The sequence below is a fragment of the Symphalangus syndactylus genome, chromosome 3 (assembly GCF_028878055.3).
Source record: "Symphalangus syndactylus isolate Jambi chromosome 3, NHGRI_mSymSyn1-v2.1_pri, whole genome shotgun sequence".
NCBI lineage: Eukaryota > Metazoa > Chordata > Mammalia > Primates > Hylobatidae > Symphalangus > Symphalangus syndactylus.
This window is the reverse complement of record NC_072425.2, coordinates 8,790,435-8,805,891: the sequence shown is the minus strand read 5'-3', so window position 1 is coordinate 8,805,891 and position 15,457 is coordinate 8,790,435. Positions and strand designations below refer to the sequence as shown.

Genomic DNA, 15,457 nt, shown 5'->3' with positions numbered 1-15,457 from the left:
GCTTCAGCCTGCCCCATCCCTACTTGGTGCCCTCTTGCCCACCTGGGTCCTGCCCTCACAGGGAAGCTCCTGTGAACGAGTGAGCAGAAGATGTGAGGCAAGGGATGCCCGCCCAGGCCCAGGGAATGAGCTGCTGAGGGCTGACTCCTGGGAGGGTGCTATGCAGAGCCTGCTTGCCGGGCAGCAGCGACAGCTCAGTGCTCGGGGTCCCAAGGGAGAGTACAGCGCACGACAGGATGGAGGACGGCTTAGCGGGGCCAGCAGGGCAGCCATTGCTGGGGCCACAAAAACTGCTGGGTGGAGGAGAGGCGGGTAGCTGGGCGGGGGTGACAGGTACTGTGGCTCCCAACTCTTCTCCCAGCAGCTCCCAGCAAGGGGCAGTGGGGCACGGCCACCCGACTGAGGGGCAAGGACACGGGGGACTCAGTGCATCCAAGAACACAGCCCTGGGACAGTGCTGGCCTGACAAGGAGCAGCTCCATAAACACTTGCCAACAGCCAGGCCAGCAGACACGCCACCGCCACCAGGGGCAGCCCTCCTGCTGTCTGGGACTGTTCCCAATGAACCACTGCTGGGGCAGATGACGGCCAGGGGCCCTGCATCCTCAGGACCTGCAGCTGCGCAGCGCGACCCCGATGGCACCACGCGCCGCAGACGGGCCCCTCGGAGGCTCCTGGGCCACACAGCCCATGGTGCCACCCCGGGGTCCCCGGGCAGGACTCTCTGCTGTCAGGGTCACAGAGCCCCTCTAGAGTGTTCATGGAGGGCCAGGACTGAGACCTTTCATCTGACGACCACCTGCTGGACACCCAGCATGCACCAGGCATGCGGGGCTGAGGAAACACAGCCCTGGCCCCAAATCCTGCCCAGCAATGCCTGGGGCTCCCACTTCCCCACGGGCCCCCCACTTCCCTGTTGCCCCCCACCCCCGCCACCTCGAGTCCCAGGAAGCCTCACAGGGCCCATCCTCACACAGGGGTCCTCACAAGCCCAGCAGGGTTCTCGGGTGAAGGTCAGCTCCTCTGAGCGGGCCCCCAGTGCTCACATGCCACCATGGCCACCAGTCCAGCACTCCTCACACCCCAGCCTGGTAGGCTGCCTGCACAGCCACCCTGCTTAGGTGAGGGTGGAATGCCGCCTCCCTCATTCCTGTGTCCCAGCACAAAAGGCAAGGCCCTGAGAGGGCCACCTGCCCAGTCAGCTGCCTTCACTAGGGAATCCTACTGCCCTGGGCTCCTGCACACCCCACTGAGCTTCAAGGCCCGCAGGGAGGGCCTCACGGCCCAGCCTCCACCTGCCCGATTGCACGAGGGCAGCTTGCAGGTGGGAAAGGCCCTCAGGCCACCCAGGGCTGGACCTTGCTTGCTGAGGGCACGGCGTGGTCCCCTTGGCAGCCTCAGTGTGATGGGAAGTCCCCCGGTGGGGGGCGGGGGGCGGCTTGCAGGACCTGCTGGTCTCAGGTGTGCAGAGGGAGGGGTGGGGTGGAACCTGCACGTCCAGCAGGCTCAGGGCAGGCAGCTCCATGCAGAGCCCACCTGCGGCCGCACCCGAATGCTCAGAGGCAGGTGCACCTGGCCATGCTGTCCCTGTTCCCCGTCCCTCCATGACCCCCACCTTGGAGAGTCACAGAAAAAACTCTGCAGGGGTGGCTGAGCCTCGGGGCGTGGGGGGCTGCCAAGGGGGCTGCTGGGGAGCAGCCTGAGGATAGCAGGAGGCAAGGAGGGTCCCGGAGTCACCGGGAGTCACCTTTACACCCAGCGCTTGTCAGGGAGGGGCAGGCCACCCAGCCCTGGGGGGCTGAAACCTTGGTTACTGAGGACCCCACATCCCGAATCCACAGTGGGCGCCCCACTGAAGGCAGCACGGGTTCCACTCCTGAGAACCATGTGGGGTCTGAAACCACCCACCCTGGAGTCACCCTGACACTCCCTCCCCAGGGACCCACTGGCCCAGGATGAGCATGGTGCACACTGCACCTGTCAGTCCCAGGAGGAGGGGGAGCTTCCCAAGGCCCAGGGACACGCAAGCAGAGGCTGCAGCAGAACAGAGGCCAGAAAGGGGGCCTCGAAGGTGAGTGCACAGCCCCTGCTCGGCCGCTACAGGGGTCAGGCAGCATTTCCCGGGGGGCAGAGCACTGCAGGATAAGCCCAGAATTACTCGAGTGCTCAGGGAACACAGCAAAGCAACCCGGGTGGTATTTTAACACATAATTACGCACCCCCACCCCCGGTGCAGCCTGCTGTGATTACACACGCAGAGAAGCAGCGCGGTGCGTGGCATTTACATAAAGAGTTCACCAACAGAAATAATTCCCCATCCACAACCACCTCGTCTCGAGATGTTTTTCTAAACAGCAGAAGTTGTTTGTGCTTGGAACACCCGCCCCTCCCCAGCCCCTGCCCAGCTCCCCAAGAGCCAGAGACTGTCAGCACCAGAACGGCCAAAACAACCTCTTCTATTTCTGCCTTGCCGTGCACTGGATGCTGCTGGCTAAAAATACCCCGCACCGAGTGGAAGCTCATCTGCAAAAGGTGCCTCAAATGTCTTCACGCAGCCTCCACCTCCCCGGCCCCCAACTCACCCTCTGCAGGAGCTGAGCTTCAAGGTCCAAGCTACAACTGGGCTTTAACGGAGAACCCACAGAGAGACTTGTTCACGGCAGACACAGGACAGCTCATCCCTCGTGGCCCCCGGAAGGGCCATTCAGAGGCCCCATGAGTCGGGGCCAGAGCTGGGTTCCCAGGGTGGCAGAAGGCCCCTCGATGGGCTTGTGAGCAAGGAAGAGGCCCCTGCCGGTCACACCGAGGTCCCTCCTGAGCCTGGGTCTCAGGTACTGGGGGACCTGTGTCCTCCTGTCACCCCAGGACTGGTCGCCGCAGCAGAACTGCCACCTTCACCCTCGACAGCCCTGTGAAGAAACTCAGGTGCCAGGACGGTGCCCTCCAAACCTCTCGGCATGGTGACATCCGGAAACAGCTCATAAAGAGCAATGAGCTGACTGCATGGAGGTGAACAACCGCCCCCCCTGCAGGGAAGGTGCGCCAGGGTCACAAGAAAAGGGCCCGGAGCAGCAGCCTCCCGGGCAGCAGGGCCCAGCTACTGAGGGTAGGCAGGTGGGCAGCCTCCCTGGACCACACGGGGCGAAGCAAACACAAGGACAAACGCAGCCCGGGGCGTGGGGTTGGGGCCTTCAGGGACCTAGAAGGAGCCCCGCTGTACCTTCCAGGCCCTGCTGCTCCCAGCCGGGCGACACCAGAGGAGCCTGAGAGAGGGCGGCTGAGCCTGGACGACACCACTCAGGAAGCGGCCAGACACAGAAGGACACATACCAGGGCTCCACTCGCAGGCAGCCCCCAGAATCGTCAGGTCCACGGAGGCGGGAAACAGAGGGTGGGTGCCAGGGCTGGGTGGGGGAACGGGGAGGGACCGTTTCATGGGGATGAGAGGTTCATCTGGGGAAGATGGGAAGTTCTGGAGCCGACAGCTTGAGGCTCACACAACAGTGGGAACGCACTTAGCACCACTGAACCACACACGTAAAAGTCACCGCAGTGGCCCATCTTATGTCCACTTTACCACAATAACAACGCTCAGAAAGAACGAACGAACGAACGTCAGAAGGAGGGGGCCGTGCAGGTCTGGAGGGAAACCGAGTCTCATTGGCCTCACCCTGACTTTTCTCAACTCCCTGCGTTACTGACTGGGTTCTGAGGTGCTCCACAACCTCCCCAGGCAAAACACCCCGAGATCCCTGCCCACGGGCCAACACCACGGCAGGACGTCCCAGATGGCGAGCCCTGTTCCTGTCCCCAAGGCAGAGTGTGTCATCGGCGACTCGCCCAGGTGACGCCATCAGAGACCGCACAGGCAGCCCCACCAGGGGAGTCTGTGCGGATGTGGGCGGCAGTGGCGAGTGGCAGGGCCGCCCGGTAGAGCCCAGCAGAGCCTCGGCGGGGGTAGGAGGGAGACGGGGAGGCCTACTCCCTAAAAGTGTATACCATTTGTTAAAATGCAGAACAAGAAAATGAGCCCCTAGTCCTTGATGATATAGAAATATACAACTTAAATGCAAATGGACAGAAACAGTGCTGAATCACATTGATTTTAAGACTTCCTGTAAACCTACAGTCATGAAACCTGCATGGTTCAGGTAAGTGGACAGACAGGTCAACAGCACACAATAGGAGACCCACAAACAGACCCACATGGCCATGCTCGATTGGCTTTTGACAAAGGTGCACCAGCCGTTCAACGGAGGAGGAAGCAGCCTTCACAAATGGGGCTTGAGCAACTGGCCGTCCGCACACACACACAGCACCAAAACCACCCTCTTTCTCAGCCTGGCACCCTACACAAAAACTGCAGAAAGTCTTTATGATCTTAGGTTAAGCTAAAGCCTTAGGCAAGACCCCCAAAGCACAATCCACAATGGCCGTCCGCGCACACACACACGGCACCAAAACCACCCTCTTTCTCAGCCTCGCACCCTACACAAAAACTGCAGAAAGTCTTTGTGATCTTAGGTTAAGCTAAAGCCTTAGACAAGACCCCCCAAAGCACAATCCACAATGGAAATGATTGACAAGCTAGAATTCATCAAAATGAAAAACTTCTGATCTGTGAATGAAGATAAAAAAACAAGCTAGCCACAGACTGGAGAAAGATACTTGCAAATCACGTATCTGACAAAGGACTTGTATCTAAAAAATATAAAGAAATCTCAATACTCAACAGTTAAAAACAATCCAGTTTCAAGAATGGGCAAAAGATTTGAACAGACTCTTCCCCAGGGGACTTACAGATGGAAATTAGTACATGAAAAGACGCTCAGCATCCTTAGCCACAGGAGAAATGCAAATCAAGCCACGTTGTGGTCCCACCTCCCAGTGCGGGAAACGTAAAAACACCAACGCCAAGTGCCGGCGAGGATGTGGGGCAGCTGGGACGTCCTGACGACGTGGTCCCACCTCCCAGTGTGGCGAAACATAAAAACACCAACACCACCAAGTGCTGGCGAGGACACGGGGCAGCTGGGACGTCCTGATGACGTGGTCTCACCTCCCAGTGTGGCGAAACATAAAAACACCAACACTACCAAGTGCTGGCGAGGATACGGGGCAACTGGGACATCCTGATGATGTGGTCTCACCTCCCAGTGTGACGAAACATAAAAACACCAACACCACCAAGTGCTGGCGAGGATGCGGGGCAGCTGGGACGTCCTGATGACGTGGTCCCACCTCCCAGTGCGGCGAAACATAAAAATACCGACACCACCAAGTGCCGGCGAGGATGTGGGGCAGCTGGGACGTCCTGATGATGTGGTCTCACCTCCCAGTGCGGCGAAATGTAAAAACACCAACACCCCCAAGTGCCAGCGAGGACGCGGGGCAGCTGGGACGTCCTGACCTCACTGGGGAGAGTGCAAAGTGGCCACTCTGGAAAACTGCTTGGTGGCTTCTTATCAAATTCAACACACGCTCATGACCCAGCAATTATAATTCTAGGTATTTGCCCAAGAAAAATGAGAGTTTATCTCCAAAGACAGCCTGCACAGTAGCGCTTATCCCGTCTCTACTCTTGAATGCCCCAGGCTAGACACAGCCCGGATGTCCTGCAGTGGGCACGCGGACAAAGACACTGTGAACCATCCACATGACGTGTTACTGCTCGGCTGTGAAAAGGAACAAATGACTGGCACACAACCTGGATGGATCTCAAATCGTGCTATTACACAGAAGATGTCAAATGGTTACACACTGGTGATCCCATTTGTATGATATTTTCCAGGAGACAAAACTTGGGGGACAGAGAACAGGTCGGTGGCCACCAGGGGCTGGGGTGTGGACAAGCCTCAAGGGCAGCATGGAGGGGTTTGGCGAGGGAGCCATTGTGAATGAGGAAAGGTCGGGCTACACACCTGTCCCCACGGGGGCAGCCTGCACGACTCTAGGCGGCCTCTGCTCACGGATCTGGAGGCCGACCTGGCACATGCCCTGCACTATCTCTGAAGCTGCCAGCTCAGCACAGACCAGCTCTAGCAACCTGTGAGGGACACTTGTGAACTTGGTGGCATCAGGCGCACAGCAGGTGCACAAGGACCCAGGTGGAAACGGTGAGGGGCAATGTGGGGGCACCACAGACGGGTGACCAGGCCCGGGTGATGAGGTAACAGGTGCCCCACATGCAGTAGGCCTCGGGGAGATGACCCCACTCTCCACATGGGGCCGTGTCCCACCCCCGAAAGCACACAGGTGTGGACTCAACACCCTCCTGCCCGATGCCCAGCCAGGCTGGGACCACAACTTGCTTCCCAGCTCCCCACCCAGGTGCCTCCTGATGGCCAGAGCCCAGGGCCGGCTGTGGGGCCATCTGGTGCAGACCTGGCATTTAGTGTGGTCACTGCAGCTCGGGGAGACTTGCCCTCCCTGCTGTGGCCCCTTCCACCCAGCTTTGGGGGTGGGTCCATGGTCCCAGCTGGCTACCTCCTGGCCAGTGAGCCTGTTCTGGGCTCAGCGCTTCTGGCAGTGAGGGGGGCTCACCCTGCTGGCCAGTGTCCCCAGGGCCTGGCACACAGCATGCACCTAACACACAGGCCCCATCAACTACCAGTGCTGGCTGGGGCAGTGCCTCTGTCATCCTCCAGAAAGACCAGAAATGACTTCCACGCTGTACTTCGTGGAAGCACAGAGGCCACAATTATTAGGCACGCCGTTCTCTCATGTGCCACAGGGCAAAGGTGCCACCAATCTAACCACGCCATGCCATAACTGGGAAGGCAAAACCATCACCAACTACCACGCCATGCCACACCACACCGTGCCTGTAAGACACAGCCCGTTTCACGGATGCTGAGACATGGGGAAATGCAGAAAAGTCCAGTGGGGAATGCCAGGAGGAAGAAAGGGATATTCACGTCAGGAAGGAGGGAGGAAGGACCTGTAGGCATATCCTGGCCTCTCTGGGTCTCCTGGGAACCCAGATGGAAAGGGACTCACTGGTCCCTCGCGTCCCCGTGCCCACGCTCACAGGTGCAGCTGCGGGGGAAGATGTGGGGGCCAGCAAGAAGCAGAATCCTCACTGGCACCCCCAGGGGATTGCACCCGACGCGAGGGTCTGGCATGATCCTGCAGCCCGCCAGGGCACCGGGGCCTGCTCAGCTCTCGGAGCATGTGGGGTCCCCGAGAGAGTGGGGCCCTCTGGGCTTCTCCACCAGCTCAACGGTCCCATCAAACCTGGCCCCTACCCTGCCCCACCCACACTCCTGGCCAATGCCCTCCTTAGAGCTGAGGCTCCCTCCAGGCCTGGCAGGTGCTGTCATTTTATCTCCTGCAAACCCCAGCACCCACTCCTGCCAGCACCAAGCCTGGTCCTGGAGACTCGAGAAGTCCCCAAGTGGTCCAAGCCTCCGACAGGGATCCCAGCGATGATTTTTATTGCTGACCTGACGGCATCCCTTTCCTGCTATACATCCATCCACGCATTTCTCAGACTTGCCCAAGGACGTCCTCGAGACAGCAGGCGGCCCGCCCTGCCTTTGCAACAGCTTCTCCAGCCACGGGCACGGGCTGAATCAATCCCACCTACCACAGCATATGGCACAGGTCACTGTGAAGACACTAGCAGGGTCTGTGTGTGCCGAGAATGACGACCAGGACGCTAAGGACAAATGAAGGGCAATGCACGGGATGGCACCCACACAAGTGTGTACCCACCGCCATACACACGTGCATGCCCCCAACTACACAAATGCACAGTCCCCCCCCCACACACACGTGCACATGCGTCAGACATGGAGGAAGCTCCCAAGATGTGTGCCAGCTGTGAGTTCCTCTGGAAGATAGAGTGTGCGTGTGAGGACACAGTGTGCGTGTGGGGACAGAGTGTGTGTGGGGGGACAGTGTGTTTGAGGACAGAGTGTGTGGTGACAGAGTGTGTGAGGACAGAGTGTGTGTGAGGACAGTGTGTGTGTGGGGACACAGTGTGTGGGGACAGAGTATGCGTGGGGGGACAGAGTGTGTGTGGGGACAGAGTGTGTGAGGACAGTGTGCGTGAGGACAGAGTGTGTGTGAGGACAGTGTATGGGGACAGCGTGTGTGGGGACAGTGTGTGTGTGGGGGGACAGTGTGTGTGTGGGGACAGTGTGTGTGTGGGGACAGTGTGTGTGTGGGGGGGACAGTGTGTGTGTGGGGGGACTGTGTGTGTGTGTGGGGGGGACAGAGTGTGTGTGTGGACAGAGTGTGTGTGTGGACAGAGTGTGTGTGTGTGGGGACAGAGCGTGCGTGTGGGGACCACCAGGGGAGAATGGCTTTCACTCTATGACCTTTTCCGAGTCTTTAAGACAGTGAACACACATTAGCTATGCAAAAATAAATATATTTAACTTTTAAAATGCCCCAGAGATTCCCACTGTGGATATGAGGGAGCAGCCAATATTAGACTAATTCCCTCATCAAAAACAACTATCGAAATTATCAAAAAACCAACTATAACCCTGAGGGGCTGAGATCCTGAGAACAGGGACCTGCCAGCCCTGGGGTGGAGCAGATGGAGACGGCAGGGCCTGGAGGCGGCAGCGGCTGATGGAGCTGGGCGCCTCGGGGGCCAGGATCCTGACAGCCGCCCTCAGGGTGCAATTACGGAACTGTCCCTTGGATATTTGCTGACTACTAAGTAGCCATGCATGCAGGCAGACATGGAGCAAAAACAACTGCCAAGAAACGAAAAAAACAAGGAAACCTAGAATTTGGCATCTTGTGTATTGGAGAGATGAAAATGGACTGATTTCAAGGCCAGCTAAGAGGAGGGGTTCTGGGGAACACCAGGCTTTCAGCTGAGGCCCTGGAAGGGCTACAGGCTAGCGTGTGGGGCAAACCAGAAACACCCCAGCCTTGGAGGATGTGGGCACGGGCGCTGCTGGATGGCACAGATTCCCCTCACTGCAGACCTTCACACAACAGTCCCCAGACCCCTCTTGGAGTAGTGCTGCCTAGGACTCCTCACGTGTTTTCACACAATGTCCAGGGCCAGGAATCCCAGAAAACAGAACCAAATGATAGAAAACTATTTCACAAAGAGGTGTTAGATGTGGACCCATAGACCTAATGATGAAAAAAAAAAAAACAATTTACAAAAGGACATCAGATCAGACAATTAGCAGACACCGGATTTAAAATGACAATTCTTAATGTGTACAAGAAATGCAGGCAACAAGATGGAAAATTTCACCAGAAAACTAGAATCAACAAAAAGGATTAAATCCTATTAAAAAAAAAAAAAAAAACGCAGCCGGGCGCGGTGGCTCATGCCTGTAATCCCAGCACTCTGGGAGGCTGAGGCGGGCCAGTCACTTGAGGTTAGGAGTTCGAGACAGTTTGGCCAAAATGACGAGACCCCGCCTCTACTAAAAATACAAAAAAATTAGCCGGGTGTGGTGGTATGCACTTGTAGTCCCAGCTACTCAGGAAGTGGAGGCAGGAGAATCGCTTGAACCCAGGAGGCGGAGGTTGCAGTGAGCTGAGATTGCACCACTGCACTCCAGCCTGGGTGACAGAGCAAGACCATCTCAAAAAGAAAAAAAAAAAATCCAACAACTAACAATAGGAACTCAAAAGAATTATTTAGGGGAAAATTAAATAGTGCAGATGAGATTTGTGAACTGGAAAATAATTTAATACAAAATATCCAGATTGACGCAGAATAAGAAACAATAGGCCAGGCGTGGTGGCTCACACCTATAACCCCAGCACTTTGGGAGGCCGAGGTGGGCAGATGACTTGAGGTCGGGAGTTCGAGACCAGCCTGGCCAACATGGTGAAACCCCATATCTACTAAAAATACTAAAATTAACTGGGCATAATGGCGGGTGCCTGTAATCCCAGCTACTTGGGAGGCTGAGTGGCAGGAGCCACTCCAGCCTGAGTGACAGAGAGAAACTCCATCTCGAAAAAAAAAAAAAAATTGACACCATCAAGGAACACTCTATTACACAACAGGTTCTACAGAACAGGGTTGGCAAACTTCTGCTGGGAGGGCCAGAGAGTAAATACTTTAGGTAGGCTGACCACACGTACTTTCTGTCACTTGTCCTTTGCTTCTTTTTTTTTTTGAGACAGGGTCTCTCTCTGTCACCCATGCTGGAGTGCAGTGGTGCGATCTCAGCTCACTGCAACTGCCTCCCAGGTTCAAGCAATTTTTCTGCCTCAGCCTCCTGAGTAGCTGTGACTACAGGTGATGGCAGCAGTGGCCCATCTGGACCAGCCACTGCCATGATGCCAGCTGTAGTGGGTGAGGCGTGGACAGGGCTGCACGCTCCACGGAGCTGGCAGAAGCTGGGAACAGGTAGAAACCTTGCCCGCTTCCAAGTTGGAGGGGTGGGAGTTCCACCCTCCAAGGCACAGCTGCAGTTGCCCAGCCGTGGCTGCAGACCTGAGCACCTCGGCACTCTTGGGGGCCTGGGAAGCCCCCCTACCCGCACAGGCTCAGAAGTGCCTGCTCCTGCTGCCTGGCCCTCTCCTTGCTCCCAGGACCTGCTCCGATTTTGGAGCAAAGTTGTGGCTGAGCCCAGGCACTGCCACAACCTGGCCAGGTGTACAGGTGCTCAGGGCAGTGCTGATACGCCAGGCCCCTGCCACCTTGGCCCCCTCTGGATGTTGGGCACCATCGAGCACAAGAGGGAGGCCGAGGTGGGGCTAACAGCCTGGGTGTGTGTGGCCATCATAAGCAGGTTAACGGTGGCAGGAGGCAGACAGGCTCCTGGATGGAAAGGGGTGGGTCCTGGTAAGCCCTACCTTCAAGCCAGGGATGGCCTGAAGCCCAGGCTGTCAGTTCCGCAGACCGGAATGAGAACTTATGGTGCCTTTTCCGGGCCCACTCATGGCTGCCCATGGACAAATCAGCATGCACATCCTCCCCTCTGAAGGTCATAAAAACCCCAGACTCTGCCAGACTTGGGCAGACAACAGGATGGCCTGAGGAGAGGAGCTACCCACTGCGGGTCTCCTCTCAGCTGAGAGCTGAGCAGATGTCGAGGAGACCTGCCTGCAGAGCGGAGCTACCCACTCCAGGGTCTCCCTGAGAGCTGTACTGTCCCTCAATAAAGCATCTCTTCACTTTACTTGCCCTCCAGTTGTCTGTGTACCTCACTCTTCCTGGACGCGGAACAAGAACTCGGGACCTGCCAAATGGCAGGATTAAAAGAGATGAAAGAGCTGTAACACAAACAGGGCTGAAACATGCCCCTTGCTCACCACGTTGTGGGCAATGAGGAGAGAAGAGCTGGGATCCCAAACCCAGGAGGTCCGCGAGCCGGGGCTGTGACACCCTCTTTGGGGCTCTGCAGTTCCTGGCATCTCCAAGCTTCCAGGTGCCACTGTGTTTCCCAGTGTCAGCAGAAGCTGCTTGAGGTATGCCTGGTCCAGATGCAGCCTTGCAGGGAGCCGGCGCCTGTGCCAGTGCCTGCAGCTGCACACCCCACTGGAGCCAGTGTGCCTGGCTGTGCACAGTGGCTGGGCCTGGAGCTTGCTCACTCACACACTCCCTGCTGCTCTGTGCCTGGCTCGCCCTCAGAGGTGTGGGATCCGGGCCGGTAGTGCAAGCCTGGCACAGCCTGCGAGGCCGAATGGGTGGAATGAGCCCAGCAGGCACGAGCAAAACTCGTGTAAAGGTACCACCAGCCACAGAGGTTTCTGGCAGGTGAAGCGACACCCCAAGGATCCCGTGACACACACTGTGCCCGCTTAATTTTTGTAATTTTAGTAGAGATGGAGTTTCACCATGATAGCCAGGCTGGTCTCGAACTCCTGACCTCAAGTGATCCACATGCCTCAGCCTCCCAAAGTGCTGGGATTACAGGTATGAGCCACTGCGCCCGGCCCTTCCTTGCTTTTTAAAAGGAATCCTTTAAAAATATACACCCCATCCTTAGTTTGTGGGCTGTACAAAAACAGGACACGGGACAGATCTGCCATAGTCAGAGGAGGCTCGTCCCTGTTATAGACATTCAGAAGATCTTAAAGAGGGTACTGGAGGCCAGGCGTGGTGGCTCACGCCTGTAATCCCAGCACTTTGCGAGGCCGAGGTGGGCGGATCACAAGGTCAGGAGATCGAGACCATCCTGGCGAACACAGTGAAACCCCGTCTCTACTAAAAATACAAAATTAGCCAGGCATGGTGGTGGGCACCTGTATAGTTCTAGCTACTCGAGAGACTGAGGCAGGAGAATGGCATGAACCCAGGAGGTGGAGCTTGCAGTGAGCCGAGATTGCGCCACTGCACTCCAGCCTGGGCGACAGAGCAAGACTCCGTCTCAAAAAAAAAAAAAAAAAAAAAAAAAAAAAAAAAAAAAAAAAAAAAGGAGGGTACTGGAACAATTTCACGTCAATACATCTGAACTTTAACACTTATTTTGAGATGGGAGTCTCGCTCTGTCACCCAGGTTGGAGTGCAGTGGTGTCATCTCAGCTCACTACAACCTGTGCCTCCCAGGTTCAAGCGATCCTCCCACCTCAGCCTCCCGAGTAGCTGGGACCTCAGGCACACACCTCCATGCCTGGCTAACTTTTTGTATTTTTGGTAGATATGGGGTTTTGCCATGTTGCCCAGGCTGGTCTTGAACTCCTGAGTTCAAGTGATCTGCCCACCTCAGCCTCACAAAGTGCTGGGATTACAGGAGTGAGCCACCGTGCCTGGCCAATACATTTCAACTTTAGATGGAGCCGATGAACTTCTTACCAAAGCTGACACAAGAGGAAATTAGATTATGTGAACTATTCCTGCAGCTACTTGAGAAAATGAAGCTAAATAAATATCTCCCTACAAAGAACTCCAGACCGAAATGACTTTGCCTATGACATTTTTTCAAACATTTAAGAATGAAACAGCACAGCATTATACAAACTGTTCCAGGTCATCAAAGACAAGGAAATAATTCTCAATTCATTTAATGAGGCCAGATAATCTTGATATCAAAACATTGGGAAGGTAAAGAGATGAGAACGTCGGTATCAATGTTAGTGCCCTTCCCTCTCCCTTACTCCACAGCTTCATTTCATTCATTCATTCATTCATTCATTCATTCATTTTGAGATAGAGTCTCGCTCCATCACCCAGGCCGGGGTGCAGTGGCACACTCTTGGCTCACTGCAAACTCTGTCTCCCAAGTTCGAGCAATTCTCATGCTTCAGCCTCCCGAGCAGCTGGGATTACAGGCGTGTGTCACCACGCCAGGTTAATTTTTGTATTTTTAGTAGAGATGGGGTTTCACCATGTTGGCCAGGCTGGTCTCGAACTCCTGAGATCAAGTGATCCACCTGCCTCGGCCTCCCAAAGTGCTAGGATTACAGGTGTGAGCCACTGTGCCCGGCCCACGGCCCCATTTTAAAACAAAGAAAAAAGAACAAGAAAACACAGAACTTTTCCTTAAAGGAAAATTAGAGGGCAATCTCTCTTGTGAACATGGTGACACAAATCCTAAAGAAGTTCTAAAGAAAATATTAGCAAATAAGAAATGTATGATCTCATCCCACACAGCTAGTGGCCACTCATGGAACTGATTTAACCCGCATGGCTTTTACTGCTGCCTCCAGGCCCTGGCTCTGTATTCCCACCTCCTCTAACTGTGAGGTTTTGGCATCTGCACCAATACCCACAGCTGATCTGTATGGGCAGCTGTTAATAGCTTTCCTGATGTTCGGGCCTGGTGCTCTGCATAAATGAACGGGGGGCAAGGGGCGTCCTCTGCAGCATCCCCGGTGATCACTGCCCAGGTTTGACCACAGAAGGGACGATTTCCCTCCCGCCGGACTCCTGGGATCCCACTGGCCTTTTCTGCCTGAGACTCTGTCCAGGACTTTAACACTGAGGAGGATCCATGGCTCTGGAGAGCTGTCCAAAACGAGGGGAAGGAGTATCAGCAAGCTGCATCCAGAGGAATGTATAACAGAAGGCTGCCACAGCACAACTAAGTTGAATTTATTCCAGGAATATGAACTTATTTCAATATTTGGAAAAGCAGTCAATGCAACTAAGCATATTAACAGAGCAGAAGAGGAAAACCACAGGACTGTTACAAATGCTTAGAGAAAGCTTTTGTTACAATGCAACACTTAGGAGGAAAAGAAAACCATCTTAACCTAGGAAATGAAATAAATTTCCTTAATCTGATAAAATGTATCACAGTAAGGCCTAGAGCAAATATCCTACTTAAAGAGTAACAGTGAAAGCTTTTTCTGAGTTTAGAAATGAGACAGGGATATGTAAGAAGTTCTGGCCAGTTCAATGAGGCAAGAAAGGAAACAAAAAGGTTAAAATTAGAAATAAAGAAATTGTGGTTATGAGCAGATGACATGTCTGTATCCAAAACAGGCTGGGCCTGGTGGCTCACGCTGGTAATCCCAGAAATATGGGAGGCAAAGGCGGGCAGATCACTTGAGATCAAGAGTTCCAGACCAGCCCGTCCAACGTGGTGAAACCCCGTCTCTACTAAAAATACAAAAATTAGTCTGGGCATGGTGGCTCATGCCTGTAATCCACCACTCTGGGAGGCTGAGGTGGACGGATCACGAGACTAGCCTGGCCAACATGGCGAAACCCCGTCTCTATTAAAAATACAGGAAAATTACCCAGACATGGTGGCAGGCACCTGTAATCCCAGCTACTTGGGAGGCTGAGGCAGGAGAATCACTAGAACTCTGGAGGCAGAGGTTGCAGTGAGCCGAGATCACACCACTGAACTTCAGCCTGGGCAACAGAGCAAGACTCCATCTCAAAAAAATAAGTTAGGCATGGTGGCACACACCTGTAATTTCAGCTACTTGGGAGGTCGAAGTAGGAGAATCGCTTGAGCCCAGGAGGTGGAGACTGCAGTGAGCCAAGATCATGCCACTGCACTCCAGCCTGGGTGACAGAGTGAGACCCTGTCTCTAAAATAAAATAAAATAAAATAAAAATAAAATAAAATAAATAAAATAACATAATAAAATAAAATAAAATTCAAAATAATCTGCAGGTAGACTCTCAGGGTAAATCAGTGAGTTAGCAAGGTAAGCAGACTTCAAAGATAATCCAATTTGTTTCTATATATTAGTAACGGACATGAAAAAAATAAAGTTAAGTACTATGTAATTCAAATTAAAAAATGAACTTCTGGCTGGGCATGGTGGTTCACGCCTGTAATCCCAGCACTTTGAGAGGCCGATGTAGGCGGATCATCTGAGGTCAGGAGTTCAAGACCAGCCCAGCCAACATGGTGAAACCCCTACTAAACCTCTACTAAAAATACAAAAATTAGCCGGGCGTGGTGGTGGGCGCCTGTAATCCCAGCTACTGAGGAGGCTGAGGCAGGAGAATCACTTGAATTCAGGAGTTGGAGGTTGGAGTGAGCACAGATCCGTCACTGCACTCCAGGCCAGGTGACAGCGAGACTCCATCTCAAAAAAAAAAAAAAAAAAAAAAAAA

At 54.6% G+C, this 15,457-nt stretch overlaps 1 protein-coding gene across 6 annotated transcripts in view; it reads right to left on the bottom strand.

The window, feature by feature from the left end:
• Positions 1–15,457, bottom strand: part of NACC2 (NACC family member 2) — an 85,421-nt gene that overhangs the window by 10,344 nt on the left and 59,620 nt on the right. The gene's annotated exons all lie outside the window — the stretch shown is intronic.